Raw genomic sequence first — 6,230 nt, 5'->3', positions numbered from 1 at the left:
TATTGGACTTTTTACTGGCATGTGATGACAGTTAATTATTTTGTGTATTTAATGATGTTTTTTAATCATGGCCTGTTTAAATTGTTTTTATTATGATGTTGCTGTGTAATTGATGATTCTATGATATTAAATGTATTGATTGAGCCTGGTCCCCATGTGAGCTGCTCCGAGTCCCTGTAGGGGGAGATGGAGGCGGCATACAAAAATAGTTATTATTATTATTTATTATAACACAGCAAACAAGATAGATATGCTGGATTTTGTATCAAAAAATCACAAGTCGAACACTTCCCAAGTGTCTAGGACTGTGTGATGTATTTTCGGATGATGCGTGCAGATCCCAGTAGGGTGGCCTTTTGCAGTTGGCAGATTGTGATTTTGTCAATGTCTATTGTTTCCAAATGCCGGCTGAGATCTTTTGGCATGGCACCCAATGTGTCGATCACCACCGGGACCACCTGCACTGGTTTCTGCCAGAGTCTTTGAAGTTCAATCTTGAGGTCCTGATAGCGGCTAAGTTTTTCCTGTTGTTTTTCGTCAATGTGACTGTCACCTGGGATGGCAACATCAATGATCCAAACCTTTTTCTTTTCCACAACTGTAATGTCTGGTGTGTTGTGTTCCAGAACTTTGTCAGTCTGGATTTGGAAGTCCCACAGTATCTTTGTGTGCTCATTTTACAATACTTTTGCAGGTTTGTGATCTCACCAGTTCTTTGCTGCTGGCAGGTGGTACTTGAGGCATAAGTTCCAATGAATCATTTGGGCCACATAGTTGTCCCTCTGTTGTTGTTGTTGTTGTTGTTGTTGTTGTTGTTGTTGTTATTATTATTATTATCGGAAGTCTACCCCTCCCCCAATAAGCCATTTTCCCTTGGAGTCTGGTTTCAGACCCTCCCCATTCCCGCTCACCCCTACTCAGGCTCTCCCTAATCTTTCCTTTCCCATACCTTTAGTTAAGAACCCCACTACCCCCCCCCCATTACCCAATCCCTATAGATCCCTACTCTCACTTTCCTATACCTTTCCTAATATACCCAACCATTCCCCATCCCCTTCTGCCCTTTAGTTATTAGTTTGTATTACGGAAGAAAACGTCAATAAATTTAAAAAATTTATTATCTACAGACAACATAGAAATGGAGATGAGCATCAATCCCCAGAGTTGGACACATCTAGACTAAATGTCAGGGGAAAACCTTTATCTTTACCTTAATTGCTGTGCAGAAAATTGGTTTTTTTCCTACATTACAAAATATTGCTGTCTTTTCTAGTGAGTCATAACTTCTCCCAATATGTCAAAAGTATAAATTTAAGTTTAATGATGTTGGCAGAGTGATTTGCTCTGGGGCTCATTTGTTTGTCTTTTTAGCAGTCCACGTTACCCATGGAATTTTTCTCAAGAAGCATACTTCAGAATAATAATAATAATAATAATAATAATAATAATAATAATAATAATAATAAAACTTTATTTATATACCGCTCTATCTCCCGCATGGGACTCAGGGCGGTTTACAATCATAAAAGCAACACAACATTACATAACGACATAACACACATTATTGAACAAGGTAAAATAATACAATTATAACAATAAATCACACTTACATGACCAGATTAAGGGGACGGGAACCATAAACCCAATATATTAAAATGTATCATTTTAGGCTAGGGAAATCTTGTGCAATGTATTCAGGCTCAGAAATCGGCGGTAGTCCAATATAATTACTCAAAAACCTGCCGACACCACCAGGTCTTCAGTTCCTTACGGAAATTGTATAATGTAGGGGATTGCCTGATCTCTTTTGGCAATGCATTCCAGAGCCGGGGGGCCACTGCCGAGAAGGCTCGTTCCCTCGTCCCCACCAGCCTCACTTGAGACGGTGGTGGGAGCGCGAGAAGAGCCTCCCCGGAAGATCTCAAGGTCCGCACTGGCTCATAGGAGGAGATGCGATCACGGAGATAGGTAGGGCCCGAGCCGTGTAGGGCTTTATAGGTCAAAACCTGCACCTTGAATTGGGCCCGGCAGTTTATCGGCAGCCAGTGGAGCTGCTTTAATAGGGGCATTGTGTGCTCCCTATAGCCGGCTCCCGTTAGAAATCTGGCTGCAGAAGAGTTGATTTTCTTCCAAACAGTTTTCTTCAATGTCCAGCTTTCACAACAGATATTGGAAATATGATGGCAGGGACAATTCAATGATATATCTTTACACTTCAGGACCTTGTCCAGTTCCTCATAGTTGCCCTTCCTAATCTTAAACTTCTACTGATTTCTTGACTGAAGTCTCCATTCTGATTAAGTACTGGCCTAGAATATAGAAAATCATGACTAACCCAGTGTTTTTAAAGTTATGTAAATAAGCTGTGATCATTATTTTGTGATTTTTCATGTTCAAAATTAAATGTCTTGCATTTTTTCTTTTGCTTTCTTTGATACTTGTTCCAAGTCTTTGCTATTTAATTAATAGTAGTCATCTGTATATCTTAAGTTGTTGATGCTCCTTACTGCAATTTGTATGCTTTCTTTCTCTGATTCTAGTCCTGCTTTACATAAGATAGGTTCAGCATGCAATTAAAGAGGTAGGGTGCTAAAAGCCTTGCCTGACCCCCTTGCCAATTGGAAACTATCCACTTCCTCTGTATTCTGCCCTAATTGTGGCATCTTCCCCTGAATACAGGTTACAAAACATGACAAGCAAATGTGGCACATCCATTTATTTAAGAGTGATTCATAGTTTAAATGATCTACATAATTAAAAGGATTGTTATAATTACTGTAGCACAGGCTGGTTTTCTTTTGGAATTGTTTGTCGCACTCCATTATCCAATGTGTATTGCACTACTGCCTCTTCCTTTCCTAATTCCAGTTTAGACATCTAGCATTTCTTTCTTCATATCTGATTAAAGTCTTTGTTGTAGAATTTGGGGCATTGCCTTGCTAACATGGGAAATGAAAGCAATTGTCCTGTGGGTTATTGCAAACCCTGGTGTCCCTTTTCTTGAGGACTGGAATGTATATTGGGTGTTACCAATTTGTGAGCCATTCTTTTTTTGACTGATTTTAGTTAGAACTACAATATATTCTGTCTCTGTCACATGAAGCAGATCTATTGATATTCCTTCTATCCCAGTTGATAGTACTGCGAGTTTACCTTTCATGTCACTTTCAAAAATTGTAGGTTTATCTTCAAATGGTTCTTCCATCTTCATCTCTTATATATAGTTCTTGTGTATTTAATTTCCATTTTATTTCTATTTGCTTATGTGATGTGTCCTCATGTTGATCATAGAGTATTTATCATTCTTGGTATAAATTTCCCTTTGATTTCTTGAATCTTATAACAGTGGTGTTTTGTTTTTCATGTCACATTTTACTTTGTATGTCATGGTTTTTCAACTGCTTGAAGAATTTCATGCCCTCCATTGAGACATCTCTTTTTATTAGATGCAAACACTTCCTGAAAATGTCCTTGGATTCAGTCCAGAGTTCGCAAATACACTTATTAAGAATCAATCAACTATTTTAAATGTGAATACAAAGGAGGAATTGCCCTATATCCTGCCCCTGCCTTCTTGCAGAAAAAGACATACAGAGGCACAGTCTTGTAAAATGATGTCAGCTATGTCCACATAGAAGGGATCGATTTGTATATTGTATCAACGTGCATGTATTAGCATAAATAGTCATGTAAGCAAAATTATAAATTCAACACTATTATGTAAAAATTTCCTTGGCAATCTGAGAATGAAGCTAAATTGTGGATCACGCCTATCAATACGTATAAAAATTGATTTTCTATACTACAAGTCTATTCTTCAGAACTCATGAGGTTTTGTGGAACAAATCAGAAATAATGTCAGAGCACTAAAAGGCTGCAAGAATCAAAAGCAGCCAGTCCAGGACCTTCTTTAGTTAGACTAGAACTTCTTGTTTGAGTGTTTTTCTCTGTAACACATTCCCCAAGAATTTCTTCATGCAAGAGTTAAAGGCTATCACAGGAGAAGAACAATTAGGACACCCATTCTTTATTTAAAGATCAATTGGTTATGAAAAATAAATAATTTTAATTTTTAAAAAGTTGATAGAAATATGGGTTTAAAAGCAATGTACAATTTTATGTGCAACATTCCCTTCATTTTTAAGGAAAAGCTATTGCTCTAAATGCTAAATGGTGGTATGTCTTGGTATGTGGATTTGCATACATATAATTAGAATTGATTGGCTTTATAATGTCTGCATCCAGTAGTACATAGAAAAGATGGCAAAGTAACCAATGGCCATCACACAATGAAATTCATTAACAGGACTACTTAACTTCTTTGTTAAGCATACATAAAGTTATGTTAAGTAAAAAGTGATATGGGATCATGGCAATTAACTCAATAAAATCTTTTTTTTAATTTTTGTCTTTTTTTTCATTAACATTCATCTGTTTTTAATACAAAAAAACCCCTAAAGCTAAACACCAAGTTGTTATAAAAAATAAACTCAGAAACCACATGAAAACATTAAAAATGCTTTGTCCAGGTGAAGAATGGCCTGGTAAATTGACTTGCAAAAAGAATCTTTAAAAAGGTTGATTCAGTCATCTCTGGAGGAACAATCATTTTCATTTTTTAAATTTTAAATGTTTTTGAGAGATCTAAAATTTTAAAGCAGGTTTCAAGATTAACAGTTACACATTTTTGCTCTTACACAAAACCCTATTTTTTCTCCCTAATTTCACAACCTTAGTTTTCAAAGGCCATGTAAGATGCAGCAGATTATTTCAGGAGAACTCTTTAGGTGTGATCACAGCAGTAGACGTTTGTCATTTTAGCAGTCTAGTTAAAAATAGAGAGCTTCATTGGGATAATCAACTGTTGAACTAGCTGTGGCAATTCAACATGGAATAGCAACAATCTGCATCAGTGGAGAAAATATTATTTTATATAAAACCCCACCATTCTACCAAAAAGGTTTTCAACATAACTTGAAGGAGAAATAATATGACAGTTACTATCCTCAGGCTGACAATCTAATAAGACCTTATATGGAATGGAAAAAGCACTGGGTTGAGAGGAGATGGTTACTGATTTGTGCATGAAGACTGTCAACAAAATAGGTCTTTGTAGAGACTCTAGGCTAAGATCAGCCTTTGCTTAAAGCTCTGATTTAAAAGCAGTGCCCAACTCCAGATCTATTCCCAAAGAAAGTGGCTTTCTCAACTGCTCATGAAGTTACTCTGACCAAAAGCTCTTTCAGACAGGTGCAGGATGCATAGCAAGTAGGAAAAAAATCAATCCTTAAAGAGAAGAATCAACATTTCAAGGCAGAAAAGGTGTTCGGTGGATCTCTGCTGACATCAATGAAATCATAAACTTCAAGATTTTATTTTCCATAAGGATTCATTTGACATCCACCTCTAACCCCAAACCTAGATTTGAAGTTCTGTAGTATAGGTTATATCTTCTGGGATTGAACTGAAAACAATGAGTTGCTTACCTGTAACTGTGGTTCTCCGAGTGGTCATCTTTATTTACCACACATGTGGTAAATAAGTGCAAATGCGCAGCAATAACGGAACATACAACAGCTGTTTGGAATAACTGAATGATGGCCCCACCATATATATACCCCAGAGGGTATATATATGGCTCAGCAATGCCGCTGCCTTAATTCCTCCGCCGTATAGCAGCAGACTCACCAAGGCATGACAGTAAGAGGGGAGGAAGGGTGGGGATGTGCAGATTTCAATGATGACCACTCGGAGAATCTCAGTTACAGATAAGCAACTTGTTGTTCTCCCATGTGGTCTCTAAGAAAATCCGCACATGTGGTAGACTAGCGAGCTACTCACCATGGATGGTGGGTATCATGCCACCACTGAAAACAAGACTGCTCTCCCAAAGGCTGAATGTCGCTTGGAGAGGAGATCCAACTTGTAATGAGTGACAAAAGTTGTAGTCATGAGTGTCCTTTTAGATGTAGTGGAGGCTCTTTGCCTTGTAACTGATAAGCCATCCTGATCGTGGCTACAATCCATCCCGGTAGTCTTTGAGAGGAGACTGAGTTGCCCTTGGTATCAGATCGGTATTTTTTTTAAAAGTCTAGCTGAAGTGCAAAAAGGAGCGGTTCTATTAATTAATTAAAAGGAGATGGCTCGTTGGACATTTAGGAGATGAAGAGAGCGTTCCAGTGGTGTTGTCGGTTTCTGGAAAAACACTGGTAAGACTATGTCATGTGAAA

The sequence above is a fragment of the Anolis carolinensis genome, chromosome 3, assembly GCF_035594765.1.
Source record: "Anolis carolinensis isolate JA03-04 chromosome 3, rAnoCar3.1.pri, whole genome shotgun sequence".
NCBI lineage: Eukaryota > Metazoa > Chordata > Lepidosauria > Squamata > Dactyloidae > Anolis > Anolis carolinensis.
This window is presented reverse-complemented; position numbering follows the sequence as displayed.